Here is a 27,433-nt window from a genome sequence, read left to right on the forward strand (position 1 = left end):
AAAGGTTTCATCAAAATCTATTCCTTCTTATTGACAATAGCCCTTAGCAACCAATCTAGCCTTGTTCCTGACTACTATGCCATTTTCATCCATTTTGTTTCTGAATACCCACTTGGTGTTTATTTGGTTCTTTTCTTTAGGCTTGGGTACCAGCTTCCAAACATTATTCCTTTCAAATTGGTTTAGCTCCTCCTGCATAGATAAAATCCAATCATGATCCAACAAAGCTTCTTCTACCTTCTTTGGTTCTTCTTTGGATAGGAAACTGCTATATAGACATTCTTCTTGAGTTGCTCTCCTTGTTTGAACTCTAGAAGATACATCACCAATTATGAGCTCAAAGGGGTGATCCTTTGTCCATTTTCTTTGTTGAGGTAGATTAGCTCTAGATGAAGATGCCTCATTATTGTCTTAATGTGTGATTGAGTTTTGATTATTAGAAACTCCCCCTGAGTTTGTAAATCTATGATTTGAGAGAGAGGAACTTTCTGTAAGTGATCTATTCTGACTTTCAGCTTCTTTTGATGACCCGACGGATGGTGAATTTTGAGTTCCGACGGACGAAGCTGATTGTCTCTCGATGGATGATACGGATTGTCTGCCGATGGATGAAGCATTTTGTAACTCAATGGATGTTGAGTTATTAGCTTCATTTGTTGTAGATTTTTCTGCACTATCCTTAGTAGTAGTTTCTTGATCACTTTCATCATCACTGCCATCACTAACCATCTCCACATTGTCAAATTTGAGGCTCTCAGGGTAATATCTCCATCTTGCAGCCCTTCAATCTTTTTATCATCAAACACAACATGTATTGATTCCATAACAATGTTGGTTCTCAGATTGTAGACTATGTATGCTTTACCAACAGCATATCCAACAAAAATTCCTTCATCTGCTTTAGCATCAAACTTCCCATTTTGATCAGTTTGATTTCTCAAGATATAACATTTGTAGCCAAAGACATGAAGAAAATTTAGAGTTGGCATCTTGTTCTTGAACAATTGGTAGGGAGTCATGCATTTTTCTTGATTAACCAAAGAAATATTATGAGTGTAGCATGCAGTATATACAGCTTCATCCCAGAAGTATGTTGGTAACTTTGACTCTTCAAGCATTATCCTTGCAGTTTCAATAAGTGATCTGTTCTTTCTTTCTACTACTCCATTTTGTTGTGGAGTTCTTGCTGCTGAAAACTCATGCATAATCCCATTCTCTTCACAAAATGCTCTCATGACAGAATTCTTGAACTCAGTTCCATTGTCACTCCTGATTCTTCTAACTTTGAAATCAGGATGATTGTTGACTTGCCTTATGTGATTGATGATGATTTCACTAGCCTCATCTTTAGACTTTAGGAAATATATCCAAGAGAACTTTGAGAAATCATCTACAATTACTAGGCAAAATCATTTCCTTGAGATGGACAACACATTGACTGGTCCAAACAAATCCATGTGTAGCAGTTACAAAGGTTCTTCAATTATTGAATCAAGCTTCTTTCTGAATGATGCTTTGATTTGCTTTCCCTTTTGGCAAGCATCACACAGTCCATCCTTGGAAAACTCCACTTGAGGAATACCTCTAACCAGTTCTTTCTTAACAAGCTCATTTATGTTCTTGAAGTTCATATGGGATAGCTTCTTGTGCCATAGCCAACTTTCATCTTGACTTTCTTTACTGAGAAGACAAGTAATAGATTCTGCATTTGATGAGTTGAAGTCAGCTAAGTACACATTTCCTTTTCTCAGTCCAGTGAGAACCACTTTGTTGCTCCTCTTGTTTGTCACAACACAGGCTTCTGTATTGAAGGTTACTAAATTGCCTTTATCGCAGAGCTGGCTGATACTCAACAAATTGTGCTTGAGACCATCCACTAAGGAAACCTCCTCAATGATGACATTATCTTTTGAAATTAAGCCATATCCCACAGTATAACCCTTATTGTCATCTCCAAAAGTAATACTTGGGCCAGCTCTTTCCTTGAACTCTGTGAGCAAGGTAGAATCTCCAGTCATGTGTCTTGAACAACCACTATCCAAGTACCACAGATTCTTTCTGTTTCCCTGCACACATTAAAATTAAATCAAGTTGGTTTTGGTACCCAAGTTTCCTTGGGTCATGCCTTGTTGAGCTGGATCTGCTGGAACTATCACTACTAGAAATAGTGCATACGACATCGGTACGTAATGCACCCGATGTTAAAAGAATTTTTAACATCAGTTTTCAATTAATCGATGTTGAATGAGAATATTGACATCAGTTTCTTATACTAACCATTGTCTATGTTCACAAATAAAAAACTATCAAATCCATATTTTTAACTTTGACATCGGTCATTTTTACAACCCGTTGTCTATGGCCAATTTTTAAAAATTTGAAATTAACTTGTCAATTTTCCCCGGTTTCGGTACACAAATTTCCCCCCCTTTTACCAAAAAAATTGTTTCCCCCTTTTACTTATTTTATTTCCCTATTTACAGATCTATTTCCCATTTCCTCTTTTTACTCACAACCCCACTCTCTCTCTCTCTCAAACATCGACGACGACAACTCTCTCTATCTCTCTCCCTCTCCCCCTCCCTCTCTCTCAAACACTCTGACTCTCTCCCTCGCCTCTCTGCTCTTTTCCTTTCTCACCTAACTCTCTCCCTCGCCTCTCTGCTCTTTCTCTCCTTTCTCACCACTCCCTCTCAAAAACCCTAATTTATAACTAGTACAAAATCGACATTGAAATTGGACTTAATCAAGCACCAAATCGAGTTTCAAATTGGTAAGATTAGACTTAGATAGTAGCTTTGGAGCTTGAAAGGAGCCCTATATCGTTGGATTAAGTTTCAGTTTCAAAATTGGTTTGGTAAATTTTAATATTATTATATATATAGTTGGTTAAGTTGGATGTTTCTCCCCCTCTTTTACCGTCTTTCTCTCTTGTTCCGTTTTTTTATGTTTCACTTTTTCTCTTGGTTCTATTTTGTAGATTTCCCTATTCGCATTATTAATGTTAAATTTGGCAAGGTTGTTATAGGGAGCTCTATTCAACAAGTTAGCAAGGATAAATCTATGTTGGTAAGGTGTTCTAATTTTTTATGTGTGAATCTAAGAAATCTGTATATTTATAGAGGTATAGATGCATGATTTATTCACTTGATATTCATAGGGTTTGATATGTAGTGCGGTTAAGATGTTCCGACATATTTTTCAGAATTTTAGTCGATGATCAATTATATCATTTTCTTTTCTCTCTACTTTTACAGATTTCTTGAAGAAAAGAAAAAAGAAGCTATTTATCCAAATTATTGTTTGAAAAGATGACTGCAATTAGTAGAGTGCTGCAATTAGTAGAGTACTGCTTTTAGAGAATGATATTCTTCATGGCGAGGTGCAACAATTGCTAAGAGAGGGGCAGTATATTGATAATGCTTATTCAAATTGAAAAACTCCAAAGTCGGTTGAGGAAAAATAAGTTAAAAAGTATAAAATGTTGGTAATATATCAAAGTGTGTACATATATATTGTATTGTTGTAAAGAAAATGGGGTTAGTTCGGGTAGTTTATTCAAGGGGATTAAATTCACCTATGATTGTAGGTGGCGAAGGGATATTGAGTTTGGTTGATAATTTTTTTACAGGAAATAACTGAAAAGATTGAGCGCATGGAACTTGATTTTGAATCAAGAGACAAGGTAATTGATGTTTTTTTGACATTCTTAAAGCTTTCTACCAATAAACTTGCAGTGATTGAGTTTTGCTTAACAATTTTTCTTTTATTATTAACAGCAATTTATGGAGCTCCAGGGACTTCACAATTCTCAGCTGCAACTTACTTCCGAATTAAGTGATAAGCTAGAGAAAACTGAGGTGTATTAACTTGTGTCTAGCCTGTTCACCAAGATCGATCTGTATGCAACATTAAGATATTAAAACTACTTATGTTTGAGGAAAGACGTCCAACTCTTATGTTTGTTTTTTGAGTATGTTGTGTGTGTTTTGATTGAATTTTAGTGCTTCTTTAGGGGGTGTCAGTTAAGCACGTAAATTTAAGGCTCTATATATGCGCATGATGTTTTCTATGCTACTACATATTAGAGTGCCTAAAACCTATTAGGGATGACTGGTTATTGTTGATAGATCGAAAAAGTTCACTTCCATAAAATATCATTTAATTAAAGATGGTACCATAATTATTGTTAATTTAACCTCAATAATAAATATTAGGAGAACAAGTCATAAGTATCTGGATTGTTACTGCTTGGTTTGACCTAAAATTCTTACGAGTTTTTGCTTTTATTCTGTTTATTGTCAAATAATGATAATATGACTCATTAAGGCTTTTGCATTTTATCCATTGAACAGGGAGGAAAAGGTTTGCATTCAACACTCAATTCACATTCTAAAAAGTTTGTTGGAATTCTGCTTCAAACTTTGAATATGGCAGATGGCGTCGACTTTGAATATGTCAAACTGAAAATTATGGTAGAAATACAACAGAAAATTAGGTAGTTATCAAATTATGTGAAGATGAAAGTTAATAATATTTAGTCTTCAAGGTGTTGTGCAACCAAGGGCCGAAGGTATACAAAATTAAGCTTGTAATAGCAGTACTATTTTGATGAGGAAAATTATAAAATCTTAATGCACTTGCATCACACGTCGTGTTATGTATGTGAAGTTTTGTTGAGGGACTCCTACCTGGTATAAATCTTTCTTGTCGTTTTTGTATAGACAGGTTTCACCTGTTCGTTCTGTGAGATACGATAGCTCTGATGAGTTAAAAGGAGCAGAAACTAAAATTTCATGGGACTCTCTTCCTTCAAGCCTGTTGAAGATTGGAAAAGTACAAATATTATAGTATTTGTTCAACTGAACTTCCTTCTACATCACATTATGAATAAGAGTGACTAAAAACTATTAGTTGCACTGCAGGAAGTGGTACGGAAAAGAGATGTTACTCTGCGAGGTGCAGTTGAGGCTGTGCAGGAGGCTTGTGTTGCTGAGCGATTGATAAGATGCCTAAGGTGCGTAAACGTATGAACATTGGAACTTTTTCACAAATGTCAGTACGTTTTATTCCTATAACACTTGAATTTTAGGTCACTTTCCAGTTAGCAGTTTTATTAGCTTTGTACATGTATTCAGGAATGTGGTTACTGCAGCGTGAAAATATAGGTAGTTCAATATTGTGGAATTTAATCAATTAGCAACTAGTTCCCTGTGCTTACTGAGGACTCGTAACTCGCATATAACATTCAGTAACTTGTTCTACGACTGCTTTATATATGTATTCAGGATGTGGTTACTGCAGACTGAAAAATGTAGGCAGCTCAATATTGTGATATTTAATCAATTAGCAACTAGTTCTCTGTTCTTACTGAGGACTCGCATATAACATTCAGTAACTTGTTCTACAACTGTTATTATCTATGCTGGACAGTAAACCTTTAGCTATCTACCTCATCTATTCAATTCAACATACCTCATGCAATAAGTTCAAGAATGTTTGATGAGTCCTGTAATAAATTTATGATAGGCTTATAGCTTTGGCCTGTATTGTTCATGAAAATATCCTAAAAAGCTCTTGCATGCACAATGAGTTTCCTAATTGTGAAACTTCAAATTTACATCTAAATGTTAAATTGTTGGAAGGAGTTTTCATCCAGTGAATGCTATTACATTTATTATTAGACGACGTTCATATTAGGTCTCTTTATTTGTTGTACTGATGGAGTTCTATATCGTAGAAAATTTACCTAATCTCTTCTCTCCTTTGCTTTTGTTGCGATATATGCTAAAATATTTCATCTATGACAAGTCTCTGGTGACTCTGGAGGGATTTATATTTGTGCGCATATATGTACTAAAGTTTCATTTCGAGTCTCTTATTAGTTTTATCTGTTTCTTTAGTACCTTCTCAGAGTTCCAGTCAAATGAAGTGGATGATCTGAAGCCAGCCATTGACAAATTTCTAAAACTTCAAGATGATTTAGCACACACGAGACTAATTATGCAGTCCCTAACAGACATAAGTTTGCTGAGAACATCATATACTAACAACATAAGTACAGTCAAGGAAGTGTTAGATTTAGCGATTGAAAGAAAGAAGAACGCAAAATTATGGGTGAAGTCGGCTATGGCATCTGATCTTCTCCCGCTGTCCAACTCTACTAAATCTACAGCTGCTACAGAAATAAATAAATCATGTATATCATGTTGTGCAACTAAGCCCAAAGCCCCCCATATTTACCCAAAGCAGAAGAAGAACGATGAAATGTCACTAATGTTAGCGGTAAATAAGGAGGATCAGGTGGATTGGGCGAGAGGAAGTAGTCACAATGCCATTAATGATCTAGCTGCTTCTCTACAGGATGAATGTCAGAGATGGTTTTTGGGTTGCGCGGAGAAATACTTGGACGAGGTAGAAGCTAAGGCCTCTTCAACTCGATCTGATAGGAGAGTTGTTGCAATAATGTTCAATTCATATTCTAAAAAGTTTGTTGGAATTCTGCTTCAAACTTTGAATATGGCAGATGGCGTTGACTTTGAATATGTCAAACTTTGCCAACAGGGACAGCTTACTTTGGCTAGAAAGTAAGCCAGTTGATGCAATGAGCAGAGCATCGGGTTTGGATAACCATGGCGTTGTAGGTCTCCAGCGCCAAATTTTGAAAGGCAAGAACTTTTAACTTATTCAGAATGAATGTATTTCTGATATTGCTGAAATAACTTTTTGCCATCCTAAATTGATTGTTGCATGCTGTTCAAACAGAATAAGATGAGGGGCTAGAGAAATTGAAGGAGACTATAATAAGTACCAAGCATATTGCACTAACGATAAATGAAGAACTCAACTTGCACACAAGATTAATTGTATATCTTTGGTTCTAGGATATAATTCTTTACATTTTGTAAAGCAATGATACTGAAGCTAATATGTATTTTGCTATTATGCTTTACAGGATAACTTGGACGAACATGTCAATGTCACAAACTCCTGTTTGAAGGTCATTATCGTTAACTGACAATTTTCAGAAGCTTATGTCTCTAACATTTATTGACTTTCTATTTGCCTTTTTTCAAAGGATTTTACTCCAATCCCCACTGATAGCACTCGCAGAAACGGTGGTTGAAGAGGAAGGAGGCTGTGAGTTTCTGGTACAGCAGCACAAAGCAAGTTGCTTTTGCTTTTAGTACTTAAAAATTAGTATAGTATGAGTTGGCTAATGGAATGCTTGTATTTCATTTGAAATGTATGTATAGTATGGTATGAGTAATATTTTGGTATTAGACTTGTAATTTGGATGAGTACCTTTATATTTCTGTTTGGATGTTTTTATTGGGATGTTGCATTGTTTTGGTTCCCTATGGCTGTAGGATGGCATGCAATTTACAGAATATTAATATCACAATGGTACATGTAAATCGATGTAAAAAATTTACAAAAGACATCATAAAAAATAATATTAAATGAAAAAGAACTAAAAAAACCGATGTGAAATAGTCATTTGACATCGGTTCTGAAAAAAAACTCAATATATTTTAAGTCAAATAACATCGGTTAGAGAAATTGGCTGATGTTAAACAAAAAGATTTAACATCGGTTTCGTGAATAACACCCATGTCTTATCCATCATTTCACATCAGGGGGCTAATTTAACCGATGTTTGATCAAATATTTAACATCGGGCAACTAATCTAACCGATGTCTGATCAAGCATTTCACATCGGTTTGTTCGAAAGAATTTTAATAAATGGCTTTTAGAGCTTGTAGGTTTCATGTTTTAATGGATAAATACCTCATAATATACTCATATTAACCTACAAATACTGTAATAAATAAGCTAAAATTTGTTGCAAATACATCACATTTAATCTTAAAACCGATGTATAGCACTGTAACAGACATCGGCTGTTAACCGATGTTAAAGGCTGGTGACATTTAACATCACACGCGAATACATCAGTTCAGATTTTTTTTAACATCGGTTCTGAACCGATGTCTGATCCCATATTTCTAGTAGTGTATACGATCACCCATGATTACCGGTTCTTTCTTTTCACTCTCTTTATCCAAATCTTCAAAATCTATCTTCTTCGGAATATCAGAAACTGAGTCTGTCTCCACAGCCGTATCTAGAGTCCTCTTGCGAGTGCGAGAACATGTTTGCATAAATGCTCGCTAGAGTACCTGAAACACAACCGGAAACAATAAGTAACAAGTCTTAATCAATGAGTCCTAATGACCACTGATGGCAAGTAAATAAACTAAACAAATTAACACCGAGTCCCCGACAGCGGCGTAAAAAACTTGTTAGGCACAAAGCATGCGCTAATAATTCACGCAAGTATACGCGTTCGCAAGTAATATAGAATAATTTCTAGTTCGTTCCCACAGAGACTAGACTAATTATATTTAATTTGCACTTACTCACCAATGTATGATTACTTCTCAATGTCAAGAAAATAACACTTAAGGTTAATTAACTAATTATTAACTACGATTAACTACGAGAATTAAACACTTAATTTAACACTTGAATTAATAATATTAAACACACACGAGATCATAACTTCATTACTACTTCCTTCAATAGTCATTGTTATTACCCTTAGCATGTAACGGTGATGACATTAATCGAACAACACGGAACTGATAAAAGCCAACTTTCGTTGCACAAGTACCATTCTACCAAGCATCCACAATTAAGATAGAAGTTGAATAGGCATCAATTATGTTGAGACCCTATATGTCTACAGAATTTGACAACATAACGATTTAAGCGCAAGTTATTCATTATGATTACACAAGGCAAGTAAAACGGTTAGAGTTACCCACTAATCATGCATACAATACAAGAACCTATGCTAGCATGACAAGTTCTAAATCTCAAGATTCACTTTCGCTTCACAAGAGATTAACAGGCTATCTTATATGTTCGCGACGTACATAAGACGAATAAGCACAACCTATACTAGATATCATACAACCATCACATACCAAGGTATTAAACAATTAACTAAAGAAATCCATAGTAAATCCGCTACGACCCCATGATCACGATTAGCCCATGATAGAACTCATCATCACCATGGCTTCATATGAAAACATGATAATAACACAATAACATAAACTAATAAAAATACTTATTAAAACCAGAGTACGTCACAAGAGTATTAAGGTTCAAAGTAAAGAAAACTAGCATCCACTGTTACAACGAATAAAAGAATCACAAGATAATGTATACTTCCTCTTCTTCGTTGCGATGTGTTAAAACGGTCTTCTTAATCTTCTCTCATTGCTCCTTGCTTGATTGATACTTGTTCTTTGTTGCTTGTTATTGTGAAACGTTTCTTAAGTAGGTTTATATAAGAATCCACAAGAAACAGCGTCGTCAGAAGCCCAGTAGAATACGAATTAATATCCATAATTAATTTTCTCGACCCCAAGTGGCCGCCCCAGGTCTCAAGCAGGCGCCTGCACCTCCAGGCGGTCGCCCCACATCCCAGGTGGGCGCCAGGACAGTTTCTGGAAAAATTAACTTTTTGCTCCTGATTTTGCTGATTTCTTCGCACAACTCCCCGCAACTGATTCCAAGTACTTCCCTAGGCTTATTTTGATGAAATCCCCCTAAATTCGCAAGTTATACCCTGAAATGCAAAAAAACTAAAAAAACGCATCAAATACACAAAATACTTGATTTCAAGACATCAATTCAAGCCATTATAAGACGTTCTAAGTGGTATAAAATGCCACTTATCACACCCCCAAACTTAAATCGATGCTTGTCCTCAAGCGTCACAGACTCAAAAAAAATAAAAACATGCATGAATGCAAACTACATGAAATGCGGCGATCCCCATCGCGATGACTAAACCAACCAATACATGACATCTCAACAAATGAAATTAGGCGACTAAAGATCAATCAAATCACGCAAGCTATTATACAACTAGAAACGTGGTGTGTGCGAATGCTTAACAGATATGCTTCGAAACTAGATCAATTATCATAACTCAATTATCCTTAAGGCAATCACAAGATTATACAAAGAATATATTCTAGACACAAAATGACTTATAACACTTCAAGATCACTGGAGCTTATTTACGGAATCATGCTTTTATTCAACACAATAAGCAAATGCTTATTTGATCGTGCAATGAGTGAGGTCCACAAAAGACTTATGCAATGGAATCCATTTAGCGAGCGTTAGGTTAGCGGATCCCAGACTATAAAAGCCTTAGGTCACTAGGCACAAAGTCCCCTAAGAACTTAATAACTCAAATACCAAAGAGCTCACTTGTGATCAATTATGCATTACACCATATTTTTTCTTTATTCTATTCTATTTTCTTTTTTTCTTTCATTTTTTTTTCAATTTCTGAGCAAGTGCGTTTCGCTCCATCTTGCTCAACCCCCGACTACTCGCATACAATACGAGCTGGCTACTAGCCATTTGACGCCTAGCCACGACTAGCAACGAATTCCAATTTTTACTCCAATTTTATCTTTTCATGCCTTTTATCATTAAGAGCCTATCATACATTCTAAGCATAATCAATAAATTAATCTCAAAAACCATCAAACCATGACAACAATCTAGTCCTTAAGAATACTCTAAGACTTAATGAAATTACAAGTATTTCTAGCATGCATGTCAACCTAACAAGATTCAACATCCATTTACTGCTATCACTACACTCGCATCAATATCACATATCAATTGGTAAAGCAACACAAAAGGGATCATGGTATATGCATGAGCTAAATGACATGATAAATAAAGCTATAAAATAAAAAAAACTATATGGCAAAAATATAATAAAAAAACTATATGGCAAAAATATGCAAATATATGAACTAAATTATCATGAATATGCAACTACACACTACAAATATATTCCTTAACTACCACCTCCAAACTTAAAATCTTCACTGTCCCCACTGAAGGTAATAAAAAGGAACACAGGGTACACCTACTCAGAGAAATCATCATCATCACCCTCAGATGGTGGAGTGTCAGGAGGCGAATAAGCAGAGTCCTCACCAAAAATGGGCCACTGGATGTCAGCTCCAAGGCCTCTGAAAGCATTTCCAAGTGCTAGGGTGAGCTCCTGAGCAAACCTACTTTGTGACTCGTACATCGCATCCATCCTCCTGGATAGCCTCCTGTACTAGGCATCAGCCATCCCTGAACCATCAACTCCCTGGGCTCTTGAAGAACCTGCCTCACCATGAGCCTGACTGGGCCAAGCCTTCGTAGCACCAGCTGCTTGACGTCCTCCTGGAAGACGATATCCCAAACCATGCTCCTCGGGCTCTCCACCCGTCAACTCCTGCATCGCATTCAACATCGATGAGTCAATAGGAGCGGCAGGCATCTGCAGCTGCTCATAAGAAGGCCAGTGGACTCCAACTGCCTTGCACAGCTTCGTGACAACAGAGGCATAAAGGATGTTGTTATGCGTCATCCCCCTCAAAAACTTCAAAATCCCTTGGTAGATGAACTCACCAAGATCCACATAATACTCTTCATTCATAATTCCCCACAACAACCTGGCTCTCTCAACTGTAATCTCATGTGCATGCGAAGAAGGAAAAATATTAGCACAAATAAAGGCATTCCATGCACGGGCATACCTGTTCATCGCCACAGCCGGAAAAGAACGATATTCATTAGATCCCGTCTTAAACTTCCACACCATGCCCGGCTGACAGAGGGTAGGAATAATCAAATCCGAGTCAAAATCCTCGGGAGTCTTCTCGTTCCAATTCTCCTCTTGGGGCTTCCTTTATCGCTACCCAATAACACGGCGAATCGCCTCGGGCTGATAATCAACCGTAATTCCCCGAACAACAGAATACCCATTCTTGTCGGCCTTGGCATTCGCATAGAACTCGCGAACCACACTCATCGGGACTGCCTCAGGTGACTCACAAAAAGTAATCCACCCTTTCTCTGCAATCATCGGCAATAACTCACCATCCCTCCCCGATGGCAAAAATCCTCTCTCCTTCAGAATCGGCTTAGTCAGAAGCCTAGCATACTCCTCCTCAGCAGCCGTATCTACCAATCGGGGCCTCGCAACAGTACCCCTCAAAGAATCAGCAGTAGGAATGGTGCTGCTGCTATCAACAGTTCGAGATCTCTTTGGGGCACTCAAACTGAGAATAAGTGTTTGAAAGTTGTGTTTTGTGTGTCGGAGAGAGTTTGTAAGTTGAAAGTATATGGGAGTGTATATGGAGAGGTTGTGTGTATATATAGGGTAGGATTTAGGTTTAAAATTGATTAGGAGTGGGGTTTGTGGCTTGTTTATAGGAAAAAAAATTGTGGGTTAATGGGGTTATGGCTGTGGAATTGTTTTTATGTTTTTATTTTCTGTTTTTTTTATAAGGCTGAAATTTTTTTTCTAACAGTCGGGCTCCAGGCGGTCGCCTGGAACCAGCAGGCGGGTGCCTCAGTTCCCAAGCGGCCGCCTGGAACTAGCAGGCGGGCGCCCGGTAGGTTCCTGGAAAATTTTTTTGTTGCCTTTTTTCTGATTTTTTTGGGTTTTTGGATAAAGTACTAACTTTTAAAGGTTCCTACAGTCTCAAATCTTGGGTTGCCTCCCAAGAAGCGCTTCTTTTACGTCATTAGCTTGACGTAGAGTAGTGCGATCAAGTTGACAATAAAACGGCAGTAACCACTTCCCGGTTTGCCGTGTCCCCATAATAGTGCTTCAATCTCTGACCATTAACCTTGAATTCTTGGCCCAGATCGTTCTCAAAAAATTTCACCGCTCCGTGTGGAAACACAGTTTTGATGATAAATGGTCCAGACCACCTTGATTTCAATTTTCCAGGAAAAAGTCGGAGACGATAGTTGAATAAAAGAACTTGTTGCCCCGGCACAAATAACTTAGGAGATAACTTCCTTTCGTGCCACCTTTTCACTTATTCCTTGTACATTTTGTTATTTTCGTACGCTTGTAGTTGAAATTCATCAAGTTTATTTAACTGAAGCATTCACTTCTTCCCGGCTACATCTAGATCAAGGTTTAACTTCTTCAATGCCCAATAAGCCTTATGCTCAAGCTCCGCAAGTAAATGACATCCTTTACCATAGACAAGTTGAAACGGGGACATCCCAAGTGGAGTCTTATATGTTGTTCTATAAGCCCAAACAGCTTCATCGAGCTTCAAAGACCAATCTTTCCATGAAGGACAAACAACTTTCTCTAAAATGCGCTTGATCTCTCTATTAGACACTTCAGCTTGACCATTAGTTTATGGATGATAAGCAGTAGCAATACGATGATTCACATTGTAGCATTGCATCATAGAAGTAAACTTACGATTGCAGAAATGCGACCCCTCATCACTTATGATAACTCGTGGCGTTCCAAACCTTGTGAATATCTGCTTATTTATAAAGAAAACTCAACAGTACATTTGCATCATTTGTCGGTAGAGCCTTGACTTCTACCCATTTCGAGACATAATCGACTGCCATCAAGATGTACTGATTATTGCAGGATGAGATAAATGGTCCCATGAAATTGATTCCCCAAACATCGAAGACCTCAACTTTAAGCATCACATTTAAAGGCATCTCATCCTTTCTAGTAAGATTCCCAACTCTTTAGCAACGATCACACCTTAAAACGAACTGATGTGCATCCTTAAACAACGTAGGCCAGAAAAAACCTGCTTGAAGAATACGAGCTGCTGTCTTTTCACCACCATAATATCCACCATAAACTGTGGAATGACAGTCTCGTAATATCCCCTCCGTCTCACAGAATGGGATACATCTCTTGATGATCTGGTCAGCTCCTTGTCTAAACAAATATGGTTCATCCCACATGTACTACTTCACCTCATGTAGAAACTTCTTCTTTTGAGCCGCATTCATATTATGAGGCATTATATTGCTGACAAGATAGTTCACAATATCTGCGAACCATGGCTCTTCCTCCTGAACTGCGAACAACTGCTCATCCGGAAAAGATTCATTGATCAATGTCTTATCATGTGAAGTAGAATGGGGATTCTCCAGTCTAGAGAGATGGTCAGCTACTTGATTTTCAGTACCTTTTCGATCCTTGATTTCTAACTCAAATTCATGTAGCAAGAGCACCCAACGAATAAGTCTAGGCTTCGAATCCTTCTTTGAGACCAGATAGCGGATAGCAGCATGATCAGTGAATACTGTCACCTTTGTCCCAAGTAGATAAGATCGAAATTTTTCGAAACCAAAAACTATAGCCAAGAGCTCCTTCTCAGTAGTGGTGTAGTTCATTTGACCTCCATTAAGCATCTTACTAGCATAGTAGACCACATGAAAGAGATTATTCTTGCGCTGCCCAAGAACTGTGCCCACCGCATAATCACTTGCATCACACATCATCTCAAAAGGTTTTGTTCAATCAGGTGCCGTAATAACTGGTGCAGTTATTAAACAATTCTTGAGAGTCTCGAATGCTGCCAAACATTCATCATCAACTTTGAAAGGCACATCTTTCTCAAGCATGTTGCACAACGGCTTAGATATCTTAGAGAAGTCCTTGATAAAACGCCGATAAAAACCCGCATGACCCAGAAAACTACGGATTCCTTTCACAGAAATAGGTGGTGGATGATTTTCAATGACCCCCACCTTGGCTTTATCCACCTCAAGGCCCTTGCTGGAGACTTTCTGCCCAAGAATGATGCCTAGTTGCACCATGAAGTGACATTTTTTCCCAATTGAGCACCAAATTAGTTTCCACACACCTTTTGAGCACCGAACGGAGATTATTCAAACATTCATTAAATGAATGTCCAAAGACGGAGAAGTCGTCCATGAACACTTCGACATTATTTCCAATTATATCAGAGAATATTGTCATCATGCATCTCTGAAAAGTGGCAGGTGCACCACATAAGCCAAAAGAAACTCTGCGAAAAGCAAACGTGCCAAATGGACAAGTGAAAGTAGTCTTTTCTTGATCTTCTGGTGCAATGCAAATCTGATTGTAACCCGAATAGCCATCCAGAAGACAATAATACTCATGACCAGCCAACCTGTCAAGCATCTGATCAATAAATGGAAGAGGGAAGTGATCCTTCCTCGTGGCTTTGTTCAACTTTCTATAGTCCATGCATACCCTCCATCCTGTGACTGTTCGAGTGGGGATGAGCTAGTTCTTCTCATTTGCTACCTCAGTAATACCTCCTTTTTTAGGTACACATTGCACGGGGCTCACCCAAGAACTGTCAGAAATAGGACATATGATTCCTGCATCCAGCCACTTTAGAATTTCTTTTTTCACCACTTCTTTCATGATAGGATTAAGTCTTTATTGTTGCTCAACAGTCGGCTTGCTACCTTCCTCTAGCAGAATTTTATGCATACAATACGAAGGGCTGATCCCTTTTATATCTGCTATAGTCCATCTGATGGCTGATTTGAATTCTCTCAAGATCCTCAAGAGTTTGTCCTCCTCACTACCTGAAAGGCCAGATGCAATAATAACAGGCAAAGTAGATTCATCACCTAAAAAAGCATACCTCAAGTGTTCAGGCAATGGTTTAAGCTCCAAAGTAGGTGCTTCCTCAATAGATGGTTTGAGCTTTCCCTCAGCATTCTTGAGATCAGTATTACCAAGAGATTCAAAAGGCATGTCTAGCTTTCACTTCAAAGGAAAAGCATTTAGATATTGTAGTTTTCCATTGCCTTCCTTATCTTCACTGTCAAATTCCCTAAATAAGGCTTTTTCTAAGGCATTAGACCTTAGCACATGATCAAGTTCTGAAGTTATCGTAGAATCAATCAAATCCACCTTGAAGCACTCCTCATCTTCTGTAGGGAATTTCATCTCATTGAATATATTGAATGTTACATCCTAATCTTGCACCCGCATAGTAAGCTCACCTTTTGCACATCTATCAAGGTACGGCCTGTAGCTAAGAAAGATCTTCCCAAGATTATGGGAATCTTCTTATCTTCCTCGAAATCCAGAATAACAAAGTCTGCAGGAAAAATGAGCTTATCCACCTTTACTAACACGTCCTCCACGATGCCTCGTGGGTATGTAATAGAACGATTAGCCAATTGTAAAGACATATAGGTGGGCTTTGGATCAGGCAAATTCAGCTTTTTAAAGATAGACAACGGCATCAGATTGATGTTTGCTCCCAAATCGCAAAGGCACTTGTCGAATGACAACTTGCCAATGGTGCAAGGAATGGTGAAGCTACCTGGATCTTTAAGCTTTGGAGGTAATTTTTGTTGCAGCACAGCACTGCACTCTTCCGTTAGAGCAACGGTATCAAGATCATCCAGTTTCACCTGCCTTGAAAGAATATCTTTCATGAATTTCGCATAACTAGGCATTTGCTCCAGAGTCTCAGCGAAAGGTATGTTGATGTGAAGTTTCTTGAACACCTCCAGAAACTTACAATATTGCTTATCCAGCTTTTGTTTTTGCAATTATTTAGGAAAAGGTGGTGGAGGATAGAGCTTTTTCTCCCCTGTATTACCCTCGGGCAGAGTGTGTTCAACAGTTGTCTTCCTTGGATTCCCCTCTTTCTTCTTTTGCTTTTCTTCTTCATCTATAACTTCAGCTTCTCTATCTTTTACTTTTTCAGCATCAGCAACTTTTCCAGACCTTAAGGTAATAGCTTTGACTTGCTCTATAGCTTTCTTCCTGCCTGGCACTTCAGTATCGCTGGGAAGTGTGCCAGGTTCACAATTGAGCACGATATTGGCTATTTGACCGATTTGATTCTCCAAGGTCTTGATAGAAATAGCCTGACTTTTGCATAATAGCTTTAGCTCCTCGAAATCAGCACTAGAAGGTGGAGTAGCACCTCCTTGTTGAGGATATGATTGCCTTTGAGCATATTGGTGAGGTTGCTGGAATCTAGGTGGATTAAACTGCTTACTTACAGCTTGCTGATATGGTTACTGAACAACATTCTGAGTCTTGCTCCACCTGAAATTGGGATGATTTATGTTATTAGGATGATAGGTATCTGTCACAGGCTGCTGCGGTTGCTGATAATTGTTCACATACTGAACAGATTCATTAACAAGAAAATACTGATCCGTATCATGAGAGCCTGCACAAAGCTCACAGATCATAGCTATCTGATTGACTCCATAGTTGGCTAAAGAATCGACCTTCATAGACAGCGCTTGGAGTTGCGCTACAATAGCTGTAGTTGCATCAACTTCTAAAATGCCTGTTACCTTCCCAGGCATCATCCTTTGAGTTGGGTTTTGATGCTCGTTTGCAGCCATAGTTTCAATGAGATTATAGGCTTCATATAGCTTTTGGCCCACAAAGCACCTCCAGCAGTTGCATCGAGCATGGGCCTAGATTGGGCCCCCAAACCATTGTAGAACCCCGTTATCACCATCCAGTCAGGCATACCATGATGTGGACACTTTCTCAACATCTCCTTATAGCGCTCCCAAGCTTCGCACATAGATTCTGTTGGTTGCTGCGTAAACTGAGTAAGAGCACTCCTCATAGCCGCAGTCTTGGCAATTGGATAAAACTTCACCATAAATTTTTGCGCAAGATCTTCCCAAGTAGTGATGGACCCAGCTGGTAAAGAATGTAACCAGTCCTTAGCTTATCCCTCAGAGAGAATGGGAAAAGCCTCAGCTTGATAGCCTCATCAGTAACACCATTATATTTGAAAGTACTGCAGATATCGATAAAATTCCTGATATGCATGTTGGGATCTTCAGTCGCAGCACCTCCAAAAGAAACATAATTTTGCACCAACTGAATAGTGCCCGACTTGATTTCAAAAGTATTAGCCTGAATAGACGGATGAATGATGCTTGACTGAATGTCATCAATTTTAGGCCGAGAAAAGTCCATAAGAGCTGGATCTGCTGGAACTATACGATCACCCATGATTACCGGTTCTTTCTTTTCACTCTCTTTATCCGAATTTTCAAAATCTATCTTCTCCGGAATATGAAGAACTGAGTCTGTCTCCTCAGCCGTATCTAGAGTCCTCTTGCGAGTGTGAGAACGTGTTTGCATAAATGCTCGCTAGAGTACCTGAAACACAACCGGAAATAATAAGTAACAAGTCTTAATCAATGAGTCCTAATGACCACTGATGGCAAGTACATAAACTAAACAAATTAACACCGAGTCCCCGGCAGTGGCGCCAAAAACTTGTTAGGCACAAAACATGCGCTAATAATTCACGCAAGTCTACTCGTTCGCAAGTAATATAGAATAATTTCTAGTTCGTTCCCACAGAGACTCAAACTAATTATATTTAATTAGCACTTACTCACCAATGTATGATTACTTCTCAATGTCAAGACAATAATACTTAAGTTTAATAACTAATTATTAACTATGATTAACTACGAGAATTAAACACTTAATTTAACAATTGAATTAACAGTATTAAACACACATGAGATCATAACTTCATTACTACTTCCTTTAATAGTCATTGTTATTACCCTTAGCATGTAACGGTGATGACATTAATCGAACAACACGGAACTGATAAAAGCCAACTTTCGTTGCACAAGTACCATTCTACCAAGCATCCACAATTAAGATAGAAGTTGAATATGCATCAATTATGTTGAGACCCTATATGTCTACAGAATTTGACAACATAACGATTTAAGCGCAAGTTATTCATTATGATTACACAAGGCAAGTAAAATGGTTAGAGTTACCCCCTAATCATGCATACAATACATGAACATATGCTAGCATGGAAAGTTCTAAATCTAAAGATTCACTTTCACTTCACAAGAGATTAACAGGCTATCTTATATGTCCGCGACGCACATAAGACGAATAAGCACAACCTACACTAGATATCATACAACCATCACATACCAAGGTATTAAACAATTAACTAAAGAAATCCATAGTAAATCCGCTACGATCCCATGATCATGATTAGCCCATGATACTCATCATCACCATGTGTTCATATGAAAATATGATAATAACACAACAATATAAACTAATAAAAATACTTATTAAAATCAAAGTACGTCACAAGAGTATTAAGGTTCAAAGTAAAGAAAACTAGCATCCATTGTTACAACGAATAAAAGAATCACAAGATAACGTATGCTTCCTAGTCTTCGTTGCGGTGTGCTAAAATGGTCTTCTTAATCTTCTTTCATTGCTCCTTGCTTGATTGATACTTATTCTTTGTTGCTTGTTATTGTGAAACGTTTCTCAAGTAGGTTTATATAAGAGTCCACAAGAAACAGCACCGTCAGAAACCCAGTAAAATACGAATTAATATCCAGAATTAATTTTCTCAACCCCAAGCGGCCGCCCCAGGTCCCAAGCGGGCGCCTGCACCTCCAGGCGGTCGCCCCACATCCCAGGTGGGCGCCTAGACAGTTTCTGGAAAAATCAACTTTTTGCTCCTGATTTTGCTGATTTCTTCGCATAACTCCCCGCAACTGATTCCAAGTACTTCCCTAGGCTTATTTTGATGAAATCCCCCTAAATTCGCAAGTTATACCCTCAAATGAAAAGACACTAAAAAAACACATCAAATACACAAAATACTTGATTTCAAGACATCAATTCAAGCCATTATAAGACGTTCTAAGTGGTATAAAATGCCACTTATCAGGTATAGTCATGGAAGTAGGCATAGTTAGTTTGCAATTAACAGATATATGATTAACACTACCACACTTAACACAGATTTTTCTTGGAGTATATTTATCAGGTGTGTAGTTGTTATGTTTGTTAATCCCTACTTTACCATTTCTATTGTTTTTCTTTTTAGCCCCTGTTTTAACCTCAATCTTTTCTAGTTTGTCATTCAATTGCTTGATGGATAGATGACCAATATTCACTTTTTTTTCCTTCTCCACTTGACTAGATTCTCCTGAAATAAAGTTTTTGGAAACGGATCCATATTTTTCATTTAACTTGGCAAGTTTGGCTTTACTCACAGGTTTGCTTACAGCCGACGGATGAGGATTTATGTCACTCGACGGATAACCTTTTTGATTATCCGACGGATGACTCTCATCATCCGTCAAGTCTACATCTGTTAGCAATCCTTTAACCAAATTGGATTCTAGCTTCTCTTTACTCTTTTTCCAGGCTGCATCACAGAAGGACTCAATACCTTGAACTTTGGTGATTTGAGCATGAACATCTCTAGATGATTTCCATGCCTATATCACCTCCTGTTCTCGTTCAAGCTGCTTCTTCAAAATCTCTTCTTTCTTTAAGGACTCAGTTAATTCATCCTTAGCAATCTTACATTCTATTCTTAAATTTTCAAATTCAATAAACTGAGACTCTAGCACATTATTCCTCTCGCTTAAAAACAAATTGTTTTCTTTTATAGTAGCATTTTCCTTAGTGAGGGACTTAAGTGTAACACGCAAATGATATAATTCTGTAGACATGTCATTTATTGCATCATTACACTCAGCTTTAGATAAATGTGCAAGGTTAGTGGTGATTGTTAGTTACAAAGCATGCGCTAATAATTCATGCAAGTATACGCATTCACAAGTAATATAGAATGATTTCTAGTTCGTTCCCACAGAGACTCGGATTAATTATATTTAATTACACTTACTCACCAATGTATGATTACTTCTCAATGTCAAGACAATAAAACTTAAGATTGATTAACTATTAGATTATACTGACTAATATTAACTAAGATAATTAAGGTTGAATTACTATATATGACAAACATGGGATTCTAACTTCATTACTACTTTATTCAATAGCCTTTTCATTCTTAACCTTAGCATGTGATGGTGATGACACTAATCAGATAACACGAAGCTGATAAACGCCAACTTTTATTGCACGAATACCATTCTACCAGACATCCACAAAAGAGATAGAAGCTGAATAGGCACCAATTATATTGAGACCCTATATGTCTATAGAATTTGACAACATAAAGATTTAAGTACAAGTTATCTATCTTGAATACATAAGGCAAGTAAAATGGTTAGAGTTACCTACGAATCATGTAATACAAATACATGAACCTATGCTAGCATGGCAAGTTCTAAATCTCAAGATTCACTGTCGCTTCACAAGAGATTAACAGGCTATCTTATATGTTAGCTACGCACATAAGACGAATAAGCACAACTAATACTAGGATATCAATCAATCACCAAACACCAAGATATCAAAACAAATTAACTATAAAAATCCACAAGTAAATCCGTTAGAACCCTACGATAATGATTAGCCCATTATCAGACTCATCATCAACGTGGGTTCCAATGAAAGCATAATAATAAACAATATAAGAGTGCTAGGGTTCAAGAACAAATCAAAAATGAGCATCCAAGTATCAACTATATTGAAGAAAATAAGATTTTTCTTCTCCGTAGCCTTCTCGTGCTCTCTAGGTCTTCTTATTGCTCTCTCAGGCCTCTCTCTTCTTGAAATCGTCTTCCCATAAGGTTTATATAAGAGTCCACAAGAGACAGCATCGTCAGAAGCCCAATAGAAATTAAATTAGAAAATACAGATTCTAAAATTACGACCCCAGGTGGCCGCCTCAGTTCCCACGCGGGCGACTTCATCTCCAGGCGGTCGCCTGCACATCCCAGGCGGGCGCCTGCACAGTTTCTGGAAAAATCAACTTTTTGCTCCTGATTTTGCTGATTTCTTCGCATAACTCCCTGCAACTGATTCCAAGTACTTCCCCAGCCTTATTGTGATGAAATCTCCCTAAATACGCAAGTTATACCCTGAAATGCAAAAACACTAGAAAAACACATCAAATACACAAAATACTTGATTTCAAGACATCAATTCAAGCCATTATAAGACGTTCTAAGTGGTATTAAATGCCACGTATCACACCCCCAAACTTAAATTGATGCTTGTCCTCAAGCGTCACAGACTCAAAAACAAAATAAAAACATGCATGAATGCAAACTACATGAAATGCGGCGATCCCCATCGCGATGACTAAACCAACCAACACATGACATCTCAATAAATGCAATTAGGCGACTAAAGATCAATCAGATCAAGCAAGCTATCATACAACTAGAAATGTGGTGTGTGCGAATGCTTAACAGATATGCGTCGAAACTAGATCAATTATCATAACTCAATTATCCTCAAGGCAATCACAAGATTATACGAAGAATATATTCTAGACACAAAATGACTTATAACATTTTAAGATCACTGGAGCTTATTTACGGAATCATGCTTTTATTCAACACAATAAACAAATGCTTATTTGATCGTGCAATGAGTTAGGACCACAAAAGACTTATGCAATGGCATCCATTTAGCGAGCATTAGGTTAGCGGATCCCAGACTATAAAAGCCTTAGGTCACTAGGCACAAATTCCCCTAAGAACTTAATAAATCGAATACCAAAGAGCTCACTCATGATCAATTATGCATTAAACCATATTTTTTATTCTTTTATCTTTTTTTTCTTTGCTTTTTTTTTTGAATTTCTGAGCAAGTGCGTTTCGCTCCATCTTGCTCAACCCTAGACTACTCGCTTACAATACGAGCCAACTACTAGCCATTTGACGCCTAGCCACGACTAGCAATGAATTCCAATTTTTACTCCAATTTTATCTTTTCATGCCTTTATCATTAAGAGCCTATCATATATTCTAAGCATAAGTAATAGATTAACCTCAAAAATCATCAAACTATGACAACAATATAGTCCATAAGCATACTCTAAGACTTAGTGAAATTAAAAGTGTTTCTAGCATGCATGTCAACCTAACAAGATTCAACATCACTCTAACGTTATCACTACACTCGCATCAATATTACATATCAATTGGTAAAGCAACACAAAAGGGATCATGGTATATGCATGAGCTATATGACATGATAAAACTAAAAAAAACTATATGGCAAAAATATGCAACTATAATATGCAACTACATGACACACACACAAATATGTTCCTTAACTACCACCCCCAAACTTAAATTCTTCACTGTCCCCAGTGAAGGTAATAGAAAGGAACACAGGGTATACCTAGTTAGCGGAAGAATCACCCTCGTCGGGTGGAGGATCAGGTGGCCAATCAACCTTGACATCAGTGTCTCAGAAAATAGTTCCCAAATCCTGTGTCAAATCTGCAGCAAAATGACGGTGAATGTCGTGCATGGCCTCCATACGCCTAATTACTCGCATGTACTGCTCATTTCCAATGTAATATTCGGGATATAACGTGTAATTATTTTTTCTAATAAATAATTATTATATGTGTTCCGTATCTATTCTGTGAATTATTTGTTAAGAGTTAAATGTGTTTGGATGTTTAAAAATATTATTAATTGAGTATTTTAATTTTTATATGTCCAAAATAAAATATAGATAATTGTCATATCTTCCTAATTATTTTTATGTTGATTTATGAATTTATAGGAATCATATGAATTTTATAAAATCTTTTTACGGGTATTTAAAATCTATTTTATAAAAACGGGAACCAACCGACGTCATTCGTTGTTACGTTTTTAGAACCCGAAACTCTTCCGAAAACTCCTTCCTAACCTAATTGTAATATTCCGAGCATTTTCCATGTTTTGACTTTTTCGATCCGGCGTACGGTTTGTCCTGCGCGGGTCCCGGCGTAACATTTTCGATACAATATTCGTTTCGGTAAATCAATAAAACTCGTATTTTCGGTAAACGGGAGCTTTTTATTAAACTATCACAATTATCACCTCGTAGTACGTGTAACCAGGCGCTGAGACCAAGACCGCAGTATAAATTGTACTAATTTGGATAATTATCCCGAAAACCGATACCGTTTGGATCAGTTTTTACAAATAAATGTACCGTTTTATATCCGGAATGATCCAACGGGATACTAATTTTCCGTAATTATAAATAGCCTTTTACCGTATTTTATTTCGTATCAAAATCATTTGCAGTCAGCTAAATATATAATTTTCCAGAGAAAAACCTTATATTCATATAATCTTCTGAAAATCAAACCACAAATCGAAGGTGTTATTGATCTCTGTTTTCAAAGCTTGAGTAACCAAAACGAAGGATTTGAGGAGTACTATTAGATTCTGAGCTTCGTTTTACTGCAGAAATCAAGGTTATTTTTCTATATTTTTATTTAATTTCGAATTATTTTTATTAAAAATATGAATTTCAGTTCGGATGATTGTTTGTATGATTTGATGATTGCATGTTGTAGAGCTTGTTTTCCTGATGATTTTCATATGTCATACATCTGATTTGAAGTTCAATAACATGTTCAAAATTGAGTTTAATTTTTGAATTTTGAAATTAGGGTTTATAACCCATATGAATGTTTTCAATTGAAATTTGGGGATTTTTGATTTAGGGGTTATTAGTTGTTGATTTATAGTGGGTTGTGTTCCTTATGAAATTTGCAATCGACCGGTATATAACTCGTTAACGGAGGATTAGTGATTCGAAGGGAGTTGTGTTTTGAAGATTTACGATGTTCGTCGGAAACTAGCAATGTTCTTGGCCAATTTCCGGCCAAGTCTGGGCTTATTGATGTGTTTTGATTGCATGCATAGATTCCTGGTGATATGTAGTTTAATTCTGGAGCTTGTGGTGGTGTGACTGTGCCTGAATCGCCTTCTCCGGCGAGACAGGGTATTTTCCGGCGAAGTTCGACGGTGAACTTTGCAAAATTGCATTTCAGTCCCTGAGGTTTTGAAAACGAAACAGTTAGGTCCCTGAGGTTTCCAGAACTTGCAAATTTTGGATTCCTGTTTTAAAAATATTCAAAAATTATATTCCCTATTTATTTTTATTATAAAAATTCGATTTTAATTTCTGAAAATTCTAAAAATTATTATTTTAATTCCAAAAATTATTTTTAATTCAAAAATAAATCTGAATTAATTAGTTAATTAATTTCAGTTAATTTTTAATTGATTAATTAGTCAATTAATTCAAAAATTAATTGATTAATTGATTTAATTAATTATTGATTGATTTTAATTAATTATTTAATTAGATTTAATTATTTAAAAATAATTTAAAAATTCCGAAAAATAGTTTCGAGCTTTAAAATATTATTCTAAATTATTTTCAAGGCTCGATAATTATTATAAAATTGTTTTGAAGCCAGATTGGGCCAATCGAACCCTGTTTATTACTTCGAAATTGATCCAACGACCCGTTTTAATTCTGAAAAATGTTTTAAAAATCATTTTAAATACCCGAAAGCCTGTTTATGACCCGAGACTTCTTTATAAATGATATATCATTAATTATGTGATGTGTTATGTGCTATATGTGACTTCTTGGTTAACTGTCGGTCTATATATTCGATGTTTACTTGTTTATTGCGTAACTTTCAATCCGTTAATCGAATTTGGGTGTAACGAAGGGTAGATAGAAGTATGTGTCGAATAGAATCGTATGAGTTGAATATTGATAGATGCTTATGATATGTGATCAGAAGAGGCAAGGCGTAGGAAAGGGAAACAGGTAGTCAAGGAGTAAGACAGTGGTGATTGAAAGCGAGTGCAGTGTAGTAAGCTAGTACCAGGCATGTGTTCTGAACTTTCTCGAGATGTTGTATTGATTGATAGTCCTGTTCTATATTGCAAGTGCTTTGAAGCACTGAACCCTAAACCCTGATTCCAGTTATTGATCTTGAGCCGTAAACCTGATTTTTTCTAGACCATTGATTGTTGTATACCCAAATACGAACCTCAAATATACGATACTACTCCACAAATACATACAAACTAAATATCAAACACTGAACCAGATTGCTTACACACTCAAACTAATGTATCTTATGCTTTGAAATGCCAAATCCTTTAAACCTTGAAATATTGTTTCCTTTGCTATCCAATTCTTTCACTACTTAGCATCCATGCTTTAAAAATGCCATATTGATCCTTATGCAGATTGAAACCATTTTCATTATTGAACGTCTAATGTTGTTAATAATTCTGTTTATTACTTATTACTGTTTATTCTGTTATTATGTTAGAATTGGATTGTTTTTATAAAATTGTGGACCAGATTCGTGGTCAGACCATATAATGGTCAAGTTAGGCCAATGTGTGCCTTGGATCCAGTAGTTAGAGCAGTGATGTGTGCTTTGCTCGGGGTTAGTGCGTGACTGATCAGCAGCCTAACCTTGGTTTTTAAAATGAAAATATAATATCCAATTCTAAATCATAATCTATTGTTCACTTGTTATCATAACCATATTCACCTGATGATCATTATTCTCAGTTTTGTCATTGTGACTTGCTGAGCTAGTTAGCTCATTTGTGCGATGTTGTTTATGTTCTTTTCCAGTTAAGAAGGAACCGGTTGGTACCGAGGATCCCCAGTCCAGCGCAAGAGCTAGGGTCAGGTTGATCAAGTTGAGCTAGTAGGCTTCTTTTGGGATAATTTAAGTTTGTAAAAGTTGTAATAATGTTTAATACTCAGTTCTGAGTTGGAATAGTTGGGATTCGAATGATTGTAATATAAGTAAGTGTGTTTGGCTTGTGTGCATAAATTAACCTGTTGCGGTCCGTGGTAGTTGGTAAGTAGGGTCACTGCATATTATTATTATTATCTTTATTATTGTTATAAGCAGGTTATAAATTGTGTGTGTGTGGACCCCAAACTTCTGACCCGGGTTTGGAGGGCGCCACAACCAACACCAGTCTTATCAACTACCTGTTGCACATGAGAAGAACCCTCTGTAGGCATTTGAGGGTTCGTTTGGCTACCCTCTACATCATCGAAAATATATCCCAAGCCCTTATCATGTGGTGCACCTAAGAATGCATAACTCAAGTGATCTGGTAGTGGGTGATGCTCAAGTGTGGGAGCTTCTTCAATACACGGCTCGAGATGCTCTTGAGAAATTTTCATCTCTGCTAACCCAAGAGAATCGAATGGCATATCCAACTTCCTCTTCTAAGGAGGTGCATTCAAAACCTGCAGTTGTTCTGCTCCTTCCTTGTCATCAATAACTGACTTTGGAAATTGCTCTACTTCGAAGCACTCCTCTTTAGCCGTAGGTAACTTTATTTCCTTGAACACATTAAAAGTGACCTTTTGATCATGCACCTTCATCATAAGCTTTCCTTTTTGCACATCAATCATAGTTCAGCCTGTAGCTAAGAATGGTCTTCCCAAAATAATGCGTATCTTCTCATCTTCCTCGAAATTAAGAATTACAAAGTCAGCAGGGAAGATGAGCTTGTCCACCTTCACTAGCACGTCCTCCACAATGTCACATGGGTATGTAATTGAACGATCAGCCAATTATAGAGACATGTAGGTGGGCTTCGGCTCAGGCAATTTCAGCTTTTTGAAGATAGACAACGGCATCAGATGTATACTTGCTTTCAAATCGTAAAGGCACTTGTCGAATGACAACTTGCCAATGGTGCAAGGAATGGTGAAGCTACCTGGATCCTTAAGCTTTGGTGGTAACTTTCGTTGCAGCACAACAC

General features: G+C 37.2%; 1 non-coding gene across 1 annotated transcript; it reads left to right on the forward strand.

The window, feature by feature from the left end:
• Window positions 1–17,392: 17,392 nt before the first annotated feature.
• LOC141662951 (small nucleolar RNA R71) lies at window positions 17,393–17,499 on the forward strand. Its single transcript, XR_012551049.1, has one exon. It is a non-coding gene; the product is annotated as a small nucleolar RNA R71 (small nucleolar RNA).
• Window positions 17,500–27,433: the final 9,934 nt, after the last annotated feature.

This window comes from Apium graveolens, chromosome 5 (genome assembly GCF_009905375.1).
Source record: "Apium graveolens cultivar Ventura chromosome 5, ASM990537v1, whole genome shotgun sequence".
In the NCBI taxonomy this organism is placed as follows: domain Eukaryota; kingdom Viridiplantae; phylum Streptophyta; class Magnoliopsida; order Apiales; family Apiaceae; genus Apium; species Apium graveolens.